The sequence below is a fragment of the Schistocerca serialis genome, chromosome 4 (genome assembly GCF_023864345.2).
Source record: "Schistocerca serialis cubense isolate TAMUIC-IGC-003099 chromosome 4, iqSchSeri2.2, whole genome shotgun sequence".
NCBI classification, from domain to species: domain Eukaryota; kingdom Metazoa; phylum Arthropoda; class Insecta; order Orthoptera; family Acrididae; genus Schistocerca; species Schistocerca serialis.
The window spans coordinates 885,768,996-885,792,447 of NC_064641.1; the positions used below are offsets into that span (position 1 = coordinate 885,768,996).

Here is a 23,452-nt window from a genome sequence, read left to right on the forward strand (position 1 = left end):
TAATCATTTATAGACACTAGAAACCTGCTCTGTTACCAACATATACAATGTATCATATGTATAATTGCTAGAAACAAAGTTCACAGTTATTTTCGAAATAATACTGGTCTCTGTAACAGAAATAAAGGGGGCGTGGCGGCATACGTGACCGTAACTTTAATATTTGGTATATATAGGTCATTTTTCATTTGAAACCCTATAGTGTATATATCAATGTAATCAGGAAGGACTATAGAATTTAATAAAGTGATTAAAAAAATTCGATTTTTCCACCATTTGTAAGTACCCTGTATCCTTAAGTGATTTACAGAAATTACGGAATATCTGAATATGGATGGCCGGACAGGGGTTTGAAGCGGTAAACTCCCTAATAGGAGCTTGCGTTTTTCATCGCTGCGCCGCCTCCATTGGCGCACTCGTTGCAGGAGAAAGCTTAAGGTGGCAAATTTCGTACATGTCTACAAGTTTAGCGACTCCTTCATGGCCCGATTCACTATAAAGTGAGAATCCATATTCCTGTAATCAACATTGGCGTTTACCATGCTAACTATGTGATTGTTTAATTCACTGTGTCTGCGGAGAAAAAGGAAAGCTGGATATTAACTCTGAGTAGCTTATTAACATAACTGAAAATGGAAATGAGCGTGTGGCATCGTTGGCCGAGAGACCCCTGTTCGGGGAAGTTCGGCCGCCAAGTGCAAGGCTTATTTCAGTCGACGACACATTGGGCGACATGCGTGACGGTGATGAGGATGAAATGATGATGGCGACAACACAACACCCGGTCTCCGAGCGGAGAAAATCTCCAACCCGGCCGGGAATCGAACTCGGGCCCGCTTGCACGAGGCGAGCATGTTCCCACCCAGCTAAGAAGGCAGACATAACTGAAAATAAATGTTAAGAATTAATGTACACCGCCTGAAAAATAGAGATACCCATAAGACGTTCTCGTATGTCAATGGAACTTCGTACAGATACACACTATCGACGGGTATGTAGAGGATTAGAGTTACAATTCTGTGTGACAGATAGCACGGGTAACAGAGTGTATTAGTGTTTTTCGTGTCTGGCGTTATTACTGGGCCTGGTAGGCTTACAAAGGGCGTGAACAGAGTCAGATGTTGAGTGATCACTGTAAAGGAAACGGAGATGCGTATTCGTGTGAGACAGCGTTATCGGAACCTGTCAGAGCTTCAGTGTGGGTCTCCATTTGGTCAGCTGGCCTAATCCTTCAATACAGAGATTTTCGGGGCATTAGGGTGTGAGAGAGGCCCGGTGCTGGACTGCATGTCAATATTCGGGGACGCATACTCGTCCTCAGTGTTGCGGGACAGCGCGTCTGATCACCACAAGGCAGGATCGCAGTATTGCACAACAAACACATCGTAAACCCTCCACATATGCGCCTGTCATTTGAGAACAAGTAATGGACACTCTGGAACAATCTGCGTCAGCCCGACTAGCGAATTACTGTCCCGTTCGTACGCTGCCGGAAACGCCACGATGCAAACGCCTGTGTCAGGAAGGGCGCCGTGACCGAGAAGCGTGACCTGGTAATGAATGGTGACGCACTGTGTCCAGTGATGAATCACGATTCAGCGGTACCCCGGGTGACTGCGGAACCATTGCGTATGACTTCAAGTCACGGGTGGTATTGATTGAGAAACGCTGACGGCACAACCGCACGTCAGCGAGAACCTGTGTTCCCTCGTGTTACTGATAAGGGGATACATCGGCGCCTCCTAAAACGTCCATCAAGGACTAAGTGGAAGGACTGGAACTTGGGGAGAGAGAACTTCATTCATCTGCCACTGCACACAAAATTTTATTCCCGCAAACAATTGATTCAAATAACAATTATAATGAAAAATTTTGCCAAATGAGTGGTTACAGGAGCAAGTTTGCCCTTGAGACAGTAATTTGATGCAGATACAATCAGTAAAAAGCAACAAACTAGGATTAAGTAACAATTCCCTGAACATCTTGTCGTTACTGTGATTACTGCACTGGAAGGCCAAAGAAACTGGTTCACCTGCATAATATCGTATAGGGCCCCCGCGAGCACGCAGAAGTGCCACAACACGACGTGGCATTGACTCGACTAATGTCTGAAGTAGTGCTGGAGGGAACTGACACCACGAATCCTGCCAGGGCTGTCCATAAATCCAGCGCATTGCAAGGCATTCCAGATATGCTCAATAATGTTCATGTCTGGGAAGTTTGGTGGCCAGCGGGAATGTTTAAACTAAGAATAGTGTTCCGGGAGCCATTCTGTAGCAATTCTGGACGTGTGGGGTGTCGCAGTGTCATGCTGGAATTGTCCAAGTCCGTCGGAATGCACAATGGACGTGAATGGATGCAAGTCATCAATAACGCTGCAATATTTTTGGAATGTTAACTTAGTTCAAATTCTACTGCCAACAATACTTGCATTCTTTTGAAATCTTAAGACTGATTATACAATTACGTCAGCGGCTGCGTACGTGAAAGTAATGCAAGCAGTTAAGTTCCACTTGTTCGTACAGCTGTGTTGAAGTTATCTTGGTTTTGTGAAAAGGTACCGAAGAAACATTGAATATTATTACACGAAATATTTCATCGTATTTTTTGCGTACTTGTTCTTTTTGGAGTACCATAAACGCCAAACTATGAACTTTGATATTACAGCACGCAGGTAGCGTTTATTGTTATTTTCAGAAAGTGGACATGCCAGGTAAGTAAATTATAAAATACTGTCTGATTCTCTTGCCGCAGTGCACTTCAGTATAGTGCCAGGTTTCGTAATGCAGAAGCAAACACAATTCAGATGAACTTTTTTTTTGTTACTTTATGAAGAATCCATGGACGCTGCTGACACAGATTCTGTTCTGAGCATCCAAATGCTCATTCCAGAGACATCACAAGATTTCTCGCTACTAAAACACGCAGATCAGTGCTGAGGACGCCAATATAATAGTTTCTTTTAACGATAGAAACGTTGACTGTGTCTTTCCTGTAGATCTCATCCAATAGCTATATTTAATGCAGTCCGTCCTGGGGCAGTTTTATTAGTTTAACGCCAGCGCCAAGGAAGAAGAGTGGCGTGTTCTTGCGCAACTCGGCGTTGTTAGGAAGGCGGCAGGACGCTCCGGAAGGGTCCTGGAGAGGGAGCTGGAGGAGCGAGGGGCGCTTGAGTGGCTGGAAGGGCGCGGCGTGTCTGGAGACCGTCGACGTCTGGACCTCATACGTCTGGGATGTTCGTCGCGTATAGGCAAGTTTACCACCGGCCGGAGCAGAAACATTAGAAGGACCGCACCCGTTATTTTGACGGGTGCTCTGCTTTAGCAGACATGTATGTGGTAAATAGTTTGTCCTACAGTTCCCATTTTCTATCACTTTTATTAAATATTTGTGAGGTACCGGTACACATCTGCCAAGAACCAAACATTTAGGGCCTTTCTGAAAAATGGCACATTAAATCTGTGGTGTCACCGCCAGACACCACACTTGCTAGGTGGTAGCTTAAATCGGCCGCGGTCCATTTAGTACATGTCGGACCCGCGTGTCGCCACTGTGTGATCGCAGACCGAGCGCCACCACAAGGCAGGTCTCGAGATACGAGATAGCACTCGCCCCAGTTGTGCGACGACTTTGCTAGCGACTACACCGACGAAGCCTTTCTCTCATTTGCCGAGAGACAGTTAGAATAGCCTTCAGCTAAGTCCATGGCTACGACCTAGCAAGGCGCCATTTGTAACATTGCATGTACCTCAAGATAGAGTCTCACTTGTATCATCAAGAATGCTGTATACCAAAGGACGATATAAAAGTTAAGTATTCCCAAAGCAACGTACTTTTCTTTATAGCAATTCATTGAGCGTCCTGTTTCAGACTTCAAGATATTCTGCGTGAGCTTATAGCGTGCCTATCGGCCCCCTCAAAATAACACTGTGTCGGCACTTCTGTCGACACATCAAAATCCTACTAAGAGGACCACTTATCTGTCATTTTGACTTGTGAAAAATGGCTTTCAGACCTGTCCGCAGCTATTGTTGTTTGCCTTCCTGACTGGCTTATGACGATCTGTAGACCCTTTGTCGATGACGTCGCTTTATTCCATCCTTACACAGGCAAAAACGAACAGCACCCCACAGGCGTTCCTCTTACAGAACACGTCATATACAGCTCTTCGTTACCACAGGAAGAAATATTAAATGTGACATTTTTTTCACAACCAGATACCTAGCAAAAAGTTTTTAAAGAAAGAGTAGAAACATCGTGGGCATGGGTACAGTGAAGAAATCTAGAAGGGAAACACCTCAATCAGCAAAATCTGTTGTAACATCTTTGCACACAACTATACTACATAAAACAGGTGACATGACTAACATGCTATCAAGGGAAAAAGAACAAAAAAGTGCTTCTTTTGAGCTCAGTGCATGACATAGTTGCTGCCATTGAAAGACATCCCTAAAAGCTACCAAAACCAGTGGCGTGCTACAGTAACAGCAAGTAGGACGTTGATGTCGTCGAACAAATGGCGCGACTTTGTACTGTCTGCGATCACCTATGCATGTTTTTCTTTTCCTTTCAGTGTATTGGACGTCGCAGCGATTAATGCATGGCTAGTCTATAAGGAAGCAACAGGTGAACAATAATGCAAACATCAGATTATGTATAAGTTGGCAGAAGAATTGACTTCACCATATAAGGCCACAAAGATATAAAATACACTTCGTGATAGAGTACCGCAACGGATCAACATTAGACAGACTTTTCAAATGTGAGGATGTAGAGGGAAGAAAAATGGTTCAAATGGCTCTGAGCACTATGGGACTTAACATCTGAGATCATCAGTCCCCTAGAACTTACAAGGGAACATCCCCATCGCACCCCCCCTCAGATTTAGCTATAAGTTGGAAGAGTGGATAGTCCTTGAAATACTGAACACAGAGCAATCGAGAAAACAGGAAGAAGTTGTGTGGAGCTATGAAAAAAATAAGCAAAATATACAAACTGAGTAGTCCCATTTGGAAGATATGCAACTTCAAGGGTCGTACACAGTCAGGAGCGCCGTGGTCCTGTGGTTAGTGTGAGCAGTTGCGGTGCGAGATGTCCTTGGTTCAAGTCTTCCGTCGAGTGCAAATTTTAATTTTTTGTTTTCAGACAATTATTATCTGTCCGTCTGTCCGCCCGATGCGATCACTTTTTTGGGAGTGATAATCACATCCACAAGAAAACCTAAATCGGGCAAGGTAGAAGAATCTTTTTACCCATTCGCCAAGTGTACAAGTTAGGTGTGTCGACAACATATTACTGTTATGTGACGCACATGCCGCCACCAGTATCGTATAGAATGTATCAGACGTGTTTTCCTGTGGAGGAATCGGTTGACCTGTGACCTTGCGATCAAATGTTTTCGGTTCCCATTGGAGAGGCACGTCCTATCGTCTACTAATCGCACGGTTTTGCGGTGCGGTCGCAAAACACAGACGCTAAACTTATTACAGTGAACAGAGACGTCAATGAACGAACGGAGAGATCATAACTTTGCGAAAATAAAGTAAATATTTCGCTCGAGGGAGGACTTGAACCAAGGACCTCTCGTTCCGCAGCTGCTCACGCTAACCACGGGACCACTGCGCTCCTGTATACCGATTTTCCTTGTTGTTGCTTATGTTGCGCAAGGACTACTCAGTTTGTATATTTTGCTTATTTTTTTCATAGTTCCACACAACTTCTTCCTGTTTTCTCGATTGCTCTGTGTTCAGTTTTTCAAGGCCTATCCACTGTTCCAACTTATAACTAAAGCGGTCGCGCGGTTCCAGACTGAAGCACCTAGAACCGCTCGGCCACACTGACCGGCAGAGGGAAGAATATGAAGAAGCATTTATGTACAAAGTGCTAAAAGAAGTTACTCCATTTCTCATTTTCTTATCATATATATTTGGATTAATTATTACGTATAAAATGTTCATTGTATTGTGTAATTATTCAGAAAAAAGTAAAATTATATCACAGTAAAAAGTGTAAATAATATTATATAAATTTATATAGACATCCAATTTTTTTTACTATTTTAAAAAAGGCAGATAAAACTGCACCTGTAAAAACGACAGGTTATCTTTCTGGATATACCATGACAACGGTATTTTCAGTGTTAAGCACAGCTACATTCTGAGCCACAGGACATCCGCTTTAGCCAGAACAGTAGCGTTTCGAACTTTCAATCAGTTCTAAGACAGCCCTGGACTCAGAGCAGACACAGCGTAGCTGCACAAGCTCTCACTTGCTGCAGAGCGCAGTTACACTTGGCGTATTGCTGATAACGTAAAGGGAACCTTATGCGAAAAAATAAAAAAATAAATGAACATTTGGAAGAACTTGACAACTCCTCATGGCGTTGGCAGTTTGGCTAACAAGAGAATGACTGAACTTGTCTCACCGAGCGAGGTGGCGCAGTGGTTAGCGCACTGGACTCGCATTCGGGAGGACGACGGTTCAATCCCGTCTCCGACCATCCTGATTCAGGTTTTCCGTGATTTCCCTAAATCGCTTCAGGCAAATTCCGGGATGGTTCCTTTGGATGGTCACGGCCGACTTCCTTCCCCGTCCTTCCCTAATCCGATGAGACCGATGACCTCGCTGTTTAGTCCCTTCGTCCCGAGCCAACGAACCAGCCAAACATGCCGTAACTTTTTTGCCACTAATAGCAATAACCTAGAGGAGACAATAAGAATAGCAGCCCAAGAAGGAGGTGCTCGTATTACAAAGGGTGCAGGGCAGGGGTATAATCTTTCGGCTCTGCTGTTCAGCTGTACATCGAAGAAGGAATGAAAGAAATGAAAGAAAGGTTCAAGGGTTGGATTAAAATTGCGGACGAAAGTACATCAATAATAAGATTGGTCGTGACACAGCTACGCTCAGTGAAAGTGAAGAAGAATTATTAGACCTGTTGAACGGAACGAACAGTCCAATGGAGTGAGAATAAACCGAAGTAATGAGGAGCAACACAACGAGATAGTGATGAACTCAGCATGAAAATTGGTAACTACGACGAAGTTAAGGAATTTTCCTCTTGGAAGCAAAATAACTCATGGTGGACGGAGCAAGGAGAACATAAAAAGCGAGCTAGCACAGCCAAAGAGGACATTCCTGGTCAAAAAAAGCCTATTACTATTGAACATAGGCCGTAATTTCAAGAAGAAATTTCTGAGAAGATACGTTTTTGAGCAGGGCATGGTAGTGAATCATGAACTTTGGGACACACCGGAAAAGAAGAAAATCGAATCGTTCGAGATGTGCTGCTATGAAAGAACGTTGAAAATTAGGTGGACTGATAAGGTAAGGAACAAGAAGGTTATCAACAGAATTGGAGAATAAAGAAACATTCGAAACACTGACAAAAATACGGAACATGATGGCAGTACACTTGTTAAAGACAACAGGAAATGTCTTCCATGGTAATGGGGGGGAGCTGTAAAGTGTAAGGACTGCAGGGGAAGACAGAAATTAGAATACATCCAATAAATAACTGAGGATGTGGGTTGTAACTTGTACTATGAGATGAAGAGGTTGGCATAAGTGAGGAGCCGGCCGGAGTGGCCGTACGGTTCTAGGCGCTACTGTCTGGAGCCGAGCGACCGCTACGGTCGCAGGTTCGAATCCTGCCTCGGGCATGGATGTGTGTGATGCCCTTAGGTTAGTGAGGTTTAATTAGTTCTAAGTTCTAGGCGACTGATGACCTCAGAAGTTAAGTCGCACAGTGCTCAGAGCAATTTGAACCATTTGAACAAGTGAGGAACTCGTGTTAACGCCATTTAAAATACACAAGCCAAATTTCAACTTCCGTTACACACTGGAAGGTACCTAAAACAATAACGAAAACCGGTGTTTTCTTGCTTGATGCTTGCATCTTAAAGATGAATACCCATGGGAATCGCTAGCTGCTTTTCCGGCGCAATCAGGGAAGTGCGTCCGGTCGGAGCAGTGCTCTTTGAAGAGGAATGTCGCTTCAAGCTTCTGTTAAATACGGAAGCTTATATTCTTTCTTTGCACTGCTTTCTTTTAATTATTGGTAAATGTTTCGAATAACATCGTTGTAACCATACTTTGAATTCGTACGAACAATCTCATGCTGCCGACGAGTCGGCAGTAGAGATAGCGAATAAAGAAAGACGTCTGCAAAAGGATAACGCATTAGTAAGTTTATTTACAATAAGTACACTTCGTAATTGAGATATACGTAACTTTGAAGAGCTGTAGGTTCTTTTTTCCCCTTTATTGTTATTTCATTCCCGCCATCCAATATGGGTGCGGGATGGGGGGCGCGGGGGGGAGGGGGGGGGGGGGCGCTTGTCAGTGGCACAATAATCCACTCTTCAGCAAAGACCATTCATAAGAACATTATGTCGAGAAAGAATACGAGGATTGTTTTCGTTTTAAATTAAAAAAAAAAAATGACCGCGAGCTGAAAAGGCGAAAAACATGTACGATTTAAAAAACGCAATGACAATGTGATGATATTCGTCTATGAAAATGGAGTGGAGCACCGCACTTTCTCTTAACATCTTAAGTGCCTGCACTGGTGTGTGTGTGTGTGTGTAAAGAGACAGGGGTCTGTTAGGTGAGGAAACTATGGAGATGATAGTTAGGTGAAGCAGAGAGAGCGAGGGAATACAGATAGTGGAATAGACAGAGGTTGAGGAGGGGTGTGTGAGAGTGTAGTGGTACAAGAGGAAAGGAAGAGTGGTGGATGGAGAGCGAAAGGGGAAGAGCCTTGGTGTGGAGTGGGATACTTGGAGGAACGGTTAAACTGGATAGGACAGATAAATATCAGGGCAGAATTGATTGTCTGAGAGAGGAAGTTGGTTGAAATTGCGTCGAGATAGCATATGGAGAGTGCGTGGGTGTGGGGATGGAGGGATGTGTTTGTGAAAGCGCAGCAGCATACCGGGGTTGGTGATCAGAGGTGAGGTAATCAGGTTATCGGAATCTAGTTTCTGAATAGTGTAGGAGATGTAGAGGTGTTCTATGTGGGTTAGGAGAGATGGTAATTTGATAAGGTGTTAGAGGACCCATGTGGGGAAAGGTGCATGGCGTTTGAGGATAGCAGAGGTTGGGTCAGATCTGTTTCTTGCAGGTGTGAAGAATAGTGGAGGGTTCTAATCCCAATTTAGTAGTTTTATTCTATTGCTGTAGGTTCTTCTGTGGTGCCAAGTTATTATTTTTTTCTTTATTGTTATTTCACTCCCCAAAACGGGGAGGGCTGGCAGCGGCATAATATGCTGCTCTTCAGCCAAGAGAGTTACAAAAAAGCATGGTCAAATGAGAAAAGATCACATAACATAGAATGGTATAAATTGGTGAATAAACAAGAACAAAAATAGACGAGTATAAATGGTTGATTTAAAAACAACATAAACGAGAGCCACACACACATGCGGAGAATGAGCACTGTGAGTCGACACGAAAACAAAGAAACACTGCAGTGGGAACACAAATGAATGATGCTGGCGACACTGTTGATGCTGGTGGAATGTAGCACTGCACACGACAAACACTGACACCACAATGAAAATGTTAAAAATCACTGCACCAAAGGGGACCTACCACCAGGTGAAGGGCAGGAGGGGGGAAGAAAAGGGGAGGGGGAGAGATGGTAGGGGGAAACCAGGAGGGGGGAGTAGAGTGGTGGTGGAAGGGAGAAGGAAGGAGCCAGAAGCCTGGGAGGGGCTGAAAAGGAGAAAGAATGTGGTTGGCAGGGGAAAAGGAGGAAGGAGAGAAGGGGAGGAGGGAAGGAGAGAGGGAGCCCTGAGAAGGAGGGGGGAGAAGGAGGGATTAGAGCTGGTAGGGGGGTTAGATGGAAGGCATGGCATCATCTGGGAGGGGGAGTTGGCGGAAGTCACCTTGGGCAAGGGTATGGAGCGTGTGGAGATGGAGACCAGGTGGGACACTATGGTACAGATGTGGCAGTGGGCTAGGGTGGGAGAGGATGGGGGAAACCAAAGGATGGGGAGGGGGGTCCAGTTTGCAGGAGATGTATAGTATCTGCCTTCGTTCAAGGAACAGGAGGAGATGGGGGAAGGGAATCAGATCATAAAGGACCCGCATGGTGACAGGAGATGGATGCGATAAGCGAGGCGGAGTGTGTGGCGCTCAAGGATTTGGAGGGATTTGTAGTAGGTGGGGAGGGGGCGGAGATCCAAGCAGGGTGGGCATAACATATAATGGGGCTGATGAGGGACTTGTGGGTATGTAGGATAGTGGAAGGGTCTAAACCCCGCCGATTTATATACCCTGCCGAGTTATATACAATGAGAGTAATGTTCTTGATAGATACCAATAGTCTTGAATGTTGATACACATAGTCAATGAATATTAGTAATGTTTAATGACGTCGTGCTACGTTGATGTGTGGCCTCTCTACAGTATTTCGTGCTGAGTGCGGCTGCTTAACAGGAAGCGCAGGGCAAGCAGAGTCACGGGCAGTCAGAGGTGAATGGCGCGTCCTCTGGCGGGTGTACGCGTGGCACCACCTGGCGGAGAACCGCCAGTGATGGATGGCGAGTTCGCCAGCGCGGCGCGCTGGCGGCAGGTTCAAAAGTGGCGTCTCTCGCGTAGCTGTGAGCATTGCACGGCCCTGGGGTGCTGTTGTTACAACGGATACCAGCTGAGGCCATCAGCAGGGAACGCCTTAATATTGTCATGCGCGAAATGGTGGTTAAAGTTTTAGATGACGGTACAAATAGTGAGGACATATACACTGAAGAGGCAAATAGACTGGTACACCTGCCTAATATCGTGCAGGGCCCCCGCAGTCCGCAACACGTGGCATAGACATGTCTGAAGTAGTGCTGGAGGGAACTGATACCATCAGTCCTTCAGGGCTGCCCATAAATCAGAAACAGAACGAGGCGAGTGGAGATTGTTCTGAACAGTACGTTGCAAGGCACCCCAGATATGCTCAATAATATTCATGTCTGGGGAGTTTGGGGGCTAGCGGTTTTGAACTCAGGAGAGTGTTCCTGGAGCCGCTCTGTAGCAATTCTGGACTGTGGGGTGTCACATTGTCCTGCTGGAGTTGTTCAAGTCCGTCCGAATGCACAATGGACATGAACAGATGCAGGTGATCAGATAGGATGCTTACGTACGTGTTATGTGTCAGTGTCGTGTCTAGACGCATCAGGGGTCCCATATCACTCCAACTGCACACGTCCCACACCATTACAGAGCCCCCACCAGCTTGAACAGTTCCCTGCTGACATGCAGCGTCCATGGATTCATGAGCTTGTTTCCATACCCGTACACATCCATCCGCTCGATACAATTTGAAACGAGTCATCGACAGTCCAATGTCTGTGTTCACGAGCCTAGGCGAGGGTACACGAGTGAGCCCTCTTCTCCGAAAGCCCATATCGATGATGTTTCGTCGAATGGTTCGCACGCTGACACTTGATGGCCCAGCATTGAAATCTGCAGCAATATGCGGAAGCGTTGTACTTCCGTCACGAACGATTCTCTTCAGGCGTCGTTGGTCCCGTTCTCGCACGATCTTTTCCCGGCCGCAGCGATGTTGGAGATTTGCAGTTTTACTGGATTCCTCATATTTACGGCACACTCGTGAGATGGTCGTACGGGAAAATGCCCACTTCATCGCTGTCTCGAAGATGCTGTGTCCCATCGCTTATGCGCCGACTATAACTTTAAGTTCAGACTCGCTTAAATATAGACAATCTGCCATTGTAGAAGCAGTAACCGATCTAACTGCGCGAGACGCTTATTATCTTATATAGGCTTTGCCGACCGCAGTGCTGTATTCTGCTTTTTTACATGTATCTGTATATGAATACGCATACCAGTTTTTTTGGCGCTTCAGTGTAATTAGGAAAGACTGCAAATCCATCTACGGCGAAGAAACTGAAGATATTATAGTCCGATTAAAGTTACTTAATAGTTGACGTCTGTCACTTGCCGCTACAGTGTTGCCACATCTGCAGCCGGCTGCCGCTCTGTTACAGGCGACGCGCAAACACAGCGGGTCACTTCCCAAATGCTGTTAATGTGAAACGAGGAACCGTGCTCGATGTGGCCGCCGCAAGGTATGTCGGAATTGAGAGGTGCCCTGTCGGCAGCTGATTTTAATTGCCCAGTGACTAAATTGCGGTAGACGACGCGTTTTGTAGCCCTGATTTTAAATTCGTGTTCTAAGCTAACCACAACCTCGTAATGTGCAATGTGTCCGAGAAAATGGCGGTCAGTGATCTGCGTCAGAACTAAAATCACCATTACTTTGTTCTTGCCTGTTAAAGGTAACCTCTACGAAGAAACTCAAGAAATAATAAAGTCAGCTTCAGAGCTGCAATTTTTCGATATCAATGTTTATCTTAAAAAGTTCTCACGCTGGCTACACGAGCTGCCGCTTCACCAACCGATCAGCAGTACTGCGTTGCATGTGGTTTCAGATTATAGGCCACACAGACAGATTCCGAACGACAGGAACAAAAATAAGAGCAAATGAAAAAAAAATATATACGGTGATGAAAATGAGGCGGCAAAGAATAAAAAAGTACATTTAAACCATTAACCGAATAAGAAATTAATCGAACTCTTGATTGATTTAGAAATAAAAAAGCCAGTACATTTGACGACAATCGAACCTATGACCTTTTGCACGCCAGGCGTAAAACGCTAGTCATTGCACTACGGCGCAATGCCGGATTATGCAGTATATTTATGATTCTGATGCCACGGTTGCAACGATGAACTGTAGCCTTCAAAAATTCGGCTCCACGCGAGGTTGTGCTCATCTTGTATAACATAAGCCGACCTCTATGATTATTCTAATTGTATATGTGGCACTGAATCGCGTATCCAGCAGTGTTTGCTTAGTGCTATGTATGAAACGTGTGTATTTCATTAGCATCGTTGTTTTTGTTGTTTTTTGTGTGGTTTGTGATGGAATACGAAATAGAAGTGGCAGGCCCATGATTCGGAACCCAAGCACATCAAGAAATAATGCCGGACAAGGAACTGGAAGTAAACTGACCAATTGCTGTGGTAGTACGGCAACGGTGAACGGTGCGGGAGTGATGTTGAGAGCTATAATTAGAGCAAACCAGCGCCAAAACTCGAAGTGTCAGCTATCAAGTAATTTTAGTCGGGCTCTACTGAAGCATTTGTGAGTGATATCACCACATTTTATTAACAATTACCTCTGAAAGAAAAGTCAGAAACTTTGAAAAAACAAAAGCGGTAGTGTATTGGATGAACTAAACTGGCTGTTACAGATGCAAAGAATAAAATAGCGGATTATAGTGAATGTTGTGTATGCATTATAAACCAGCGCAATGTGTAAAATGAAATGCATGGTTTCATTTAAATGTGTAAAACATCCAGTGGACTGCGGAATGCCTGTCTGCACCTTCACATTGGTATACAATAATGCCTGTGTTCAGTCTCAGAGGTTCATTCTTATGTATGATTCTTACCTGTGTTATTTGTCTTCAAGAATCGACCGGAATCTTTGCAGTAGATCTGTAAACAGTAACGTTTTGTGCAGAAGTTTTTGTGGCAAACTCGTCACTGTGGAAAAGTGACAAGTAAAAATGTCACATTCTTCGTGCACCCCGCTTTTCTTTCGTTTCATGAATAAATAATTTTTCCTTCCAAATTCTTGGTTACGGCTCAAGAATTGTGACTCGTGACCATTCGCATGGTGAACTCATACTGACAAACATGTACAGATACTTCATATTCCATCTGGTACGATGAATATTCTTCGTTTCTTGCACCGACAGTTTTTTCGTCTGTGGAATTCATTTTACGGAACATTAACACGGAAAATTATTATGGACAAATATGATTAAATACGCGGAGCACTCTTCTAAATATACCGACATTAAGCAGGACTCATTCTTAACTATGGCCCAGTTTTCCGTAAAAATAATGTGCAAGTATGTCTGCTTGCCACAGAACTGTTAATTGAAGTACTTAATTTATGTTAATGGAACACAAAAAAAGGTTTGAAACATTTTTTCAACATTTCACACGTTTACAATGTTTACAAGAAATACCATGCTGACAGAATGGAAATTTCGTGTTGGCGTTCATATACTCCACACCAATTTGGAAAGAGAGCTGAAGATAAAATTTAAGTTGTACTTCTGTACGAATATTTAGTTAACCCGTTCAGTCGGCGAATGAACACTCGCATCATTGTGACAAGAAAGCGGCTCGTAAGGTCACGAGACAATTCAGGTCTGTTCATTTGGCAGATTGAAGGACGGAAACCGTGCGAAAAATGTCATATTTCATTACCATTTTTTGACTGACTTCCAGTTAATGTCAGTAGCTAAGATATTTTGGTATGGATTTTTTTCAAAGTTGACTATCAGTGGGAAAAAATCAATATAGGCTACGACAAGACAAGTCGGACCATTCCCTCGTATGTATAAGTGAGGATCAAAAAGTTTCCTTTCGAAAGCCGTACAGTCCAGAATCGGTATGCCAATCACGCAAAATGCTGTGAGCATTGAGGAAACCGTCACACCAGTGCACCAAGTTGAAGATGTCCGTTTGGTGCAACAACTCTCCTGCTACGGAGGAAGTCCATAACTGCCTGCTGCACATTTTCGTCCGATACGAAATGTCGAACCTTCAAGGTCTGCTGTAAGGTACCGAAGTCGTCATGATCGCTCGGGGAGAGTTTAAGACTATAAGGCGGGTGCTCAAGTGCCTCTTACATGAGATGGTTTAACTTCTGCTGTCCGGCATTTAGGAAACGGGAGTGCATCATAATGAAGCACCAGAACCCGGCAAGGAACTTGGCTCACCATTTGACAAGGGTGGTTTTAGACAGACAAATTTTGAATGAATTGGAAAACAACGTATCCACTGCTTTTTTTTCGGCAGTGTATTTAAACGATGTGACGCGATCTAGATGTTTACGACACACCTTTAATGTGTCACTATGGGCTTTTTCTCTCAGTTTAGGATGTTATCTAGCATTTGGCTGCATTTATAGAGATTTACAATTTCCTATAATTAAGTAGGAAAGCAGACACGAGAGAAGTGCGGCTGCATCTGACAGTAGGGGTAGGGATAGGTTCTGCTGCCACTGCTAGGAGGCGGAAGGCGCTGACATCGGATCGATGGCTCGGCGGGGGCGGCCGGGCGCCTTAAAGCGATATGCCGCCAGCTGGACGGCCGCAGCCCACACTTTGTCAGCCACAGAGCCAGCGGCGGGCTCTCTACACAACTCCGCTTGTTCTTAAGGCTGTAAGACGTGTTTATTTCTATTGTCTATTGTCAAACCACAATCTATGAAAGATGTTTATATTTTATTAATAGGATTAAGTAGGAATAAATAATATTTGTCATGTTGGAAATAATTGTGGTAGCGGGGAATGTCTGCACCAAAGTATTGTTGGCAGGAGGGACCGCACGTTGATACGAATTTAAAAATGGCGGGAGAGACTGTCACGTATGGATACATTTTAAGAAATGAGCGGGAAAGACCGCGCATTGATACATTTTGCAATGGTAGCAGGGATTGTCTGCACCAGAAAGCATTGTTGCAGGGAGAGACCGCACTTTAGCGTTCGTAGGAAGTCAGTAGTAAGCGAGATGTGAAGCGAGCCTGTAGCAGGTCTGAAGCGAGAGGTTGAGAGGAGCGGTGTGCCTGCCAGCCACCAGCTATGGTTTACAAGAGATTATAAACGGATGTACAGAGACATCAGCTAACTATTATCATAAGAGGAACTAATATTATTGAATTATTGTTTTGAGAAATTCAAGACTACTGAAGGTACGTTTGCGCGCTGCTAGTTGTAAGATTATTGTAAAAAGTAAGTCCCATTTGAACGTTTGTAACATCATTTCATTCAGAATATAATTAATTTTTGCAAGCAATATTGCGATACTGATTATAATCCATCCCAAAAACCGTCAACGTAAAACTCTGCAAAATCTTATTGCTGTCAAGAAAAAGTAACTATGAATTACGTAACTTAAGTCAAATTAATTAAAGAATAACGTCAGCGTTGCTATTAAACAATAACGTCAGTTTTAGTAATAAATACAGCCACTTATTACGACAGCCCACCAGAAGCTAATAGAGTATAGTAAAAGAGAGTAAGTATATTCATGTCGCAGTTCGATGTAGCAGTCAGATGGCGATCCAGTAACAGTAAAAAAAAGGTAAGGAACAGTTTTGGGTTATTGCAGGTAACGACTGAGGGCCACGACGACGAAACATTCTATGTTCCGTCGAAATAATTAGAGAATCACTTTTAATAAGCAGCATTTAAATTTGTGTACGAAGATTGAGAAAGAGAATTAATTTGAAAGGGAAGATTTCATTTATTATTATTAAGCAGGGAATAGAAATCCTAAGGGAAGGTTTCATAAGTTATTGTAGAAGGGAAGACTGCCTAACAACCAGCGTTGTCCACAATCCCATCAATAACCGTCAGTCACGATCACTCTACACAGTTTCGTGCGCGTCATCACTTAGCGGATGATGTTTTCTCCGCTTTTCCTGCTGTGATACTCGGGCTCTTGAGACATCAAACACTTCGGATACATAGATTACGGAAGCGCTAACAATTTTCCCGCATTCGAATTCATTTAGCTCCGACATGATGCACTCACAACTACACAGAACACTTTTCTGACCACGACTGACATGTGCGGTGTACTGAGGGCATTGAACAGATGTCTGCGATCAGATGCAGCAGTGCTATCTGTATTTACGTTCAAGCATGCATTACTGGCGGTGTTTCCATATTTGTTTCCAGCCGCTGTAATGTGGTACAAAACAAGAGCCGGTACAGTATAGGCAACTGTTCCCTACTCTGAACAGCATGATTATAAATGAAATATCAGTTCGTAATCAATCATTCGCAAAACAGGAGCGATTTCAAGATGTGTCCTTTCGCTAGCGGCGAGCAGACAAAAAGAGAATTTAGTGTGATATCAAATGCTCGTGTCCCTCTTCCGTAGCAACTAAATAGAATGTGGCAACAAAGCTATGAGCTTTAAACAAGCCCCCTAATCAATCTTTGAATGGAATACAAATCAACCAAACGGGGTACCTCTGTTGGAGTAAGGAGAGGTTTTCGGGACGTTACAACCTATAAACTTGCGTACTGTTACCGGATCGGCTGCGTGTAACTATTTTGAGATATCGGATTTGACGTTCGACGTTGTAACGGTCTTTAAATTTACTGACGTTGTAATAGTCTTTAAAAATAGTAAAATATTTATAACAGTGTAACGTTATTTATAATTACTGAAATGTTTAAATGATTGCCTAAACTAGGACTGCATACAAAACTGGAGTTATCGTGTAGTGTGTAACTGCAAGTTGTGTGCTCACTGTGTGTTATTGTTAGCAAAACTTTATAGAAATTGATTGGGCAATGCAGCTCCCGATACTAACAAACAAATACGGTCACTGGAAAATACACACATTCAGCCCCGTAGGTACTGAATCCTCTGGTCCTGTTCAAAACTGATAACTTTGGTCCCTGTGCACATAACAAATAAATGAAATTGTCTTACTGCTCAGGGGCTGGGTGTTGTGTTGCCCTAATCATCATCATTTCATCTCCATCGACGCGCAAGTCGCCGAAGTGGCGTCAAATCGAAAGACCTGCACCAGGCGAGCGGTCTACCCGACGGGAGGCCCTCGTCACACGCCATCATCATCACCACCTCTAAAGCAGCAACGGTGGATCGCCTTATATTCTGCTCTCTCATGAAGAAGAATAAAACATACTAGCTACAGGCTCGACAGTGTGCAATGCTGGCCGTAATACTTTGAAATATACATCAAATTCTTTTGGCTGGTAAATGAAAACATTTAAGAAAAATTCGATGTGTTTAAAAAACATATGACGTGGACAGGGAGGCAGTAGTGGTTTGTATGAATTACTAACATTGACTTTTCCAATAGTGAAATTGTATTCGAAGTTAAGTTTGGCTTTTCAAAACATCTGACAATTGTAATTATATTACTCAGACAAATTACATTTTTTTTTTACTAAATGAAAACCTTCCTTTGCTGACGTACAAACAGTGAGATTTGTACAGCGAGTATTATGTAACATCTCTAAAAAGCATAAAGACAAATCATCAAATTACGTATACCTGTGTTAACAAATCTTAGAATCATTACAAAACGGAAATATCTAACTAGCCTATACATCAAATCTGTTTACGTACATTCTGAGGTTACTCATCATAGAACCCACTGTTACCAATTATCATCCACCTCATTTACTGTAACGCGCCGGCAAAAGGAAAGTAATAAAAAAATTAAATTCTTTACCTTAACAGCGGGAAGACTTCTACTTCCCCATTTATGTTTCTAGTAAAACATGTACTCGTAAAGCTTCTTTGTAATATCAATCCAGTAATCCTCTCTTGCCACAAATTTATATTCCGTGGAACACAAAAAACTGGCACGTGAAAATTCCTACATTATAATCTAACACTTGGTGACTTTACAAAGCACACCACAAAAAGTGCCTACTGCATGGTCTTTCACTCACAGACTATTACACACTCACTGCTGTGCCCAAGCGCTCTCTTCCTCCAACACTATAATCTCAGACCAGAAGCAGTATCTTTGTCTCTGCGGTGGTGCAAAGTCACCGATCCGTTTTAGAGACCATCAGAGACATACGTCGTTTACAATATAATAGTTTCATTTTAGTTTACATTACAATCATTACAATAATCGGGTGCCACATATAAGTGTACCCCAGTAGACTCCTTTCAACGTTATCATAATGGTAGTTAACGCCGGATCTTCACTTTGTTACCTTGACTCAGTTTTAATAGTTGGTGCAAACAACTAAATACACCATATAAGAATAAGAGATTATTTGTAAAATTTCTCTCCACTAACTTCTACCCATTTTTCCGGTTTTTCTATGTTGTTTCTTTTTCTGTTTACGCATTTTCTTTTGCTGATGCCTTTAATCCACAAACCACGACTCGTTTTCTGTCATCTCTTTACACACATACTCCCGGACTTGAGGCTTTCTCTCTTCTTTGCTTCTATCGGCCGCACTGTTTATTTCATGCAGTTATTCGCAAATCCATGTTCCCCTACATATTCAATCTCAGTATCCTTATTCTTTGGCTTGATACCTTTGAAAATATTTGCTGTTTTTTCATATCTAGAAGCGAGAAATATACTAATCCTCTATTTATATATGTTTCTGTGGGCTCAGAGAAAAACGAAAATAAATAAGAATGAGGAAATTAAGATGGGAACGATGTAGATGTTTCTAGTGGGAATACAGATCGCACCATCAGTATCTCTTTTCGTGTGTTATAAAGGCAACTACGGATGTTGTCCTAGTAACCTGCGAAATGCTGTTAACAGCACGACTTTTTTAAAATATTTGTTAGTGTTTAGTGTACTTCTTACGAAGCTAAAGCCTTATTACATAGGATGTGAATGTGACCATTGCAAAGAATGTATGGGAACATATAGCACAGATACAGTAATATCAGATGAGAGAGCAGAGTGGCTGTCGAAAATAAAAGTAGTTAGATAATTGAGCAAAAAAGACATGTGAGAATTATGTGATATAATCTTCTGTTTGTACGGTGGCTTCCATGAGATACTGATTTAACAGTTGGATGCCGCACATGCTGTCCGTGCCAACAGCAACTGAATTAGTTGTGCTGACTACAGTGTGTTAAACGATCGATGATAACTCTGTAAGTTCTTGTATTTTCAATTGTGAGTATACTGATGATAGTGATTTTTATTTACTTAGTCTCTTACAACAACTTGATGGTCGCAATACCGCTTACGAGAGAAACGTGGGCGAATTAAATAACATTCTGAAGTCGAGTCGCATGGATGTGTGTGCTGTCCTTAGGTTAGTTAGGTTTAAGTAGTTCTAAGCTCTAGGGGACTGATGACCTCAGAAGTTAAGTCCCATAGTGCTCAAAGCCATTTGAACCATTTGAAGTCGAGTCGCATAAACAATCTGAGGAATTTCTGACACACACTCCTACGGAAGTGACGAGAGAAGTCACGTGATGGAAACATTTCCTTATGGTGGACGTCACATGCCGTCTGCCGCGAGGCCAACGCGAAGTCAAAATTTTCAGGGATGAGAGGGCCGTGGGTCACACTACTATGCATGCGTATTTCTTCCCACTCTCTTCTATGTGCCCTTTATAATTTCAACACCAAATCTACAGACTTCATAGTAATTTAAGCTGAAGAAGCATAGACATATTTTCCGAATTACACTCACGGAAGAATGTTTTACCTACACACCCCATTTTTCCATGTAATTTCCCCCCTGTCGTTGTATGGCCTTCCTTCAGCGCAAAACATGGGCGTGTGTGTCCTGTCGGTACCAAACCTTGGCCTGGTGGCGGAGCCAGTGCTTCACTGTGTGAACTTCCTTTTCGGAGTGACAGATGCAGCGCCAACTGCCGAGTCGTCATGCGTCTGTCCTCGTGAGTGACGACATCAGCTCGCTGCAACGTGTCACTTCTGACAGTTGTGGACGGTCTCCCGGACGGCTGCAAATCGTGAAGCTCCGCCGAACCGCCTCCTGATGAAGTCACCCTCCGTGCCCAGCGACTAACTGTACTTCTGTCGACAGCAGACGCTCCATAGACTTTGGACAAGCGTTTGTGAATAATCCCCGCAGTTCCCTTTTCTGCAGTGAGAAATTCAATGATGGCACGTTGATTGTAACGTACATCACCTACAGACGCCATTTTGAAACTGTCCTGCAGCTACGCTATCTGTCGGGAGTGTTGGCGCACTCACTCAGAATGGTTCAAATAACACACGTAACGTTTCGCATGCGTAGCATTATTTTCGGCTGAGAAAAAAATGCGGTGCATTACTTTCTGGGCAACCCTCGTACATTGCGCGTAAGGACGTCAAAGATAAGATACAAGAAGTTAGGGCTCCTACGGAAGCAAATAGACAGTAATAGATAGTCGTTTTGCCCTTGCTCTGTTGTGGGTGGAACAGGAACGGAAATACCTAGTGGAGGTACAGGGTACCCTCCGCCACGCACCGTAAGGTGGCTTGCGGAGTATCTATGTGGATATGAACGCAAAACTCAACTCTTTTATCTACCGACGCTCCTTTTTCTTTCCTTGACCTCAAAACCAGCTTAAGGCCGAATTTCAGCTAAAGTCCGCCATGTTTGTACTTCTGAGATTTGAAATGAAGTTTGCACGTCGTCACTTCGCTCTCTGGATCGTACCAGCAACTATCGTAGAATATTATTGTCCAATATTATTATCAGTCTAGGGGTGTCTATAATCGCATCTGGCCACAGCATTTTCATGGTTGTCGTAAATGTAATGTCAGTGTTTGATGTTTAGTATTTGCGAAGCAGGTAAGCGTTGTAGGAAGGGAATAGCTGAGGAAAAAAATTGGAATTTGCAAGAGATGGTCACCCGGTGCATTTCGTAGTAAGGAAAATTACCTGTGAAGATGCGGTTGCTGTTCGGCGGCACGCACGTTGTTTTAATAGCGAAACGACAATTGGCCCGAAGAACCTTCTATACCTAATTTCTGAACAATTTCTGAGCTCCAGACTTCGGATTCTCCGCAACATTTATCCGCCAAAAAATGGAATAAAATACGGAGAGGCATTTGCGCTACATCGGAAAGCAAAGCATTTGTCGGGGTGAAGGCGTTATTGCGAAATACACTTAAACGCAGTGGTACTGTATCTCTTCTAATTTACTAAGTGCTAATTTAATACCATTTTAGTAAATGATCGCGCCGTTGAGGTCGCACCAGCAGGATGGGGAATGCGGCAGGATACGCCTGTGTGCGAGCCAGCGCATCGGGAATGATTGTAGCTTGTATGCTCATAGAGTACAAACATCCTACGCTGTGAGCATTCAGATATGCAGAACAGAATATTGGCCATCAAAGTACATTGTCTGTCAGATAAAGCGACTTCGGGACAAAATAAGGTTTCCCCGTAAGCGGTCAGCAGATTTACACTGCCAGTACAGAAAGATCCTTTTCAAAAGTGCTGTAGTTTTTATACACACACTTCACAAAACTCTTATCGTATTGTATTTATATCTGTAATTAAAATTAATTTATAGTTACGAAGAAATAAATACAAGGACCTATTGTTTGTGTACGTCAAGTGCAATAGTTCATATGCTGCTTTCTTTGCCGTTTTAGGAAAACTAGGGACAGCCACGACATGTTTCAGGTTTTGTGTTGAACTGGATCTTACTGTCGGGGCTGTGCTTCAATAAATTACGCTACGCAGCCACTGCGACAATGCCATAACATGCAGCAAATTAGCGATCTACTGTTGTACGTTATATTTTATCGATTTTTCTTTATTCATTCTTCTCTTTTAATTGGGAAGCCAACAGTCATTACGCTTTACCATATTTATTTGGTGCATGTTATGTTCGTGTTCACTACACTACAGAATAAATATTGTCTTAAAAAGTATAAAACGTTGATTGAACTCCTGCATGGGTGCGGGCTCTCTCTCTCTCTCTCGTTTGTGTGTGTGTGTGTGTGTGCGTGTGTGTGTATGTGTGTGTGTGTATGTGTGTTGACAAAATTTCGCGCTGGCCCCATAAGGAAGGCATTAGTAGCGCTACTATTGAGGATGCGAACCAGGTTTTCTTTAAATACACGCTGTAACTAACGGTCGTGAGCGTTAGTTACCTTTCAGATCGGACGTGTTGAGTTGCTGTTAGTCAAGAATGGCTTCTAAGGCGGCAAAGACGCCGTTATCAACTCCTCACTGACTCTGAAGTAGGGCTATGAGAAGCTGGATGTTCCTTCTGCGGTACTGCAGAAAGAGTTGACAGGAATGTAGCCACTGTACATGACTGCTGGTAACGGTGGTCACGGAAATATGCGGGTGGAAGGCCGGGCTGTGGACGGCCTCGGGGTGCTACCGACAGCCGGTCGGAGTGGCCGAGCGGTTCTAGGCGCTACAGTCTGGAATCGTGCGACCGCTACGTCGCAGGTTCGAATCCTGCCTCGGGCATGGATGTGTGTGATGTCCTTAGGTTAGATAGGTTTAAGTAGTTCTAAGTTCTAGGGGACTGATGACCTCAGAAGTTAACTCCCATAGTGCTCAGAGCCGTTTGAACCATTTTTTTTTTTTTTTTGCTACCGAGAAGGGAGATCATCGTGTTCGGCGTGTGGCTCTGGTGCATCACACTACAGCTGCGACAGCAATATGAGCAGCAGTCGGCACCATAATGACACAACGAACTGTTGCAAATCGGTTGTTACTTCCAAGGACAGCTCAACGAGCGAGGTGGCGCAGTGGCTAGCACACTGGACTCGCATTCGGGAGGACGACTGTTCAATCCCGAGTCCGGCCATCCTGATTTACACTACCGGCGATTAAAATTCCTGCACCATGAAGATGACGTGCTACAGACGCGAAATTTAACCGACAGGGAGAAGATGCTG

At 43.6% G+C, this 23,452-nt stretch overlaps 1 protein-coding gene and 1 non-coding gene across 3 annotated transcripts in view; one reads left to right on the forward strand and one right to left on the reverse strand.

The window, feature by feature from the left end:
• Nucleotides 1-23,452, reverse strand: part of LOC126473551 (tubulin polymerization-promoting protein homolog) — a 429,312-nt gene that overhangs the window by 251,585 nt on the left and 154,275 nt on the right. The gene's annotated exons all lie outside the window — the stretch shown is intronic.
• On the forward strand, nt 6,428-6,499 carry Trnaa-cgc (transfer RNA alanine (anticodon CGC)). The gene has a single exon. It is a non-coding gene; the product is annotated as a tRNA-Ala (tRNA).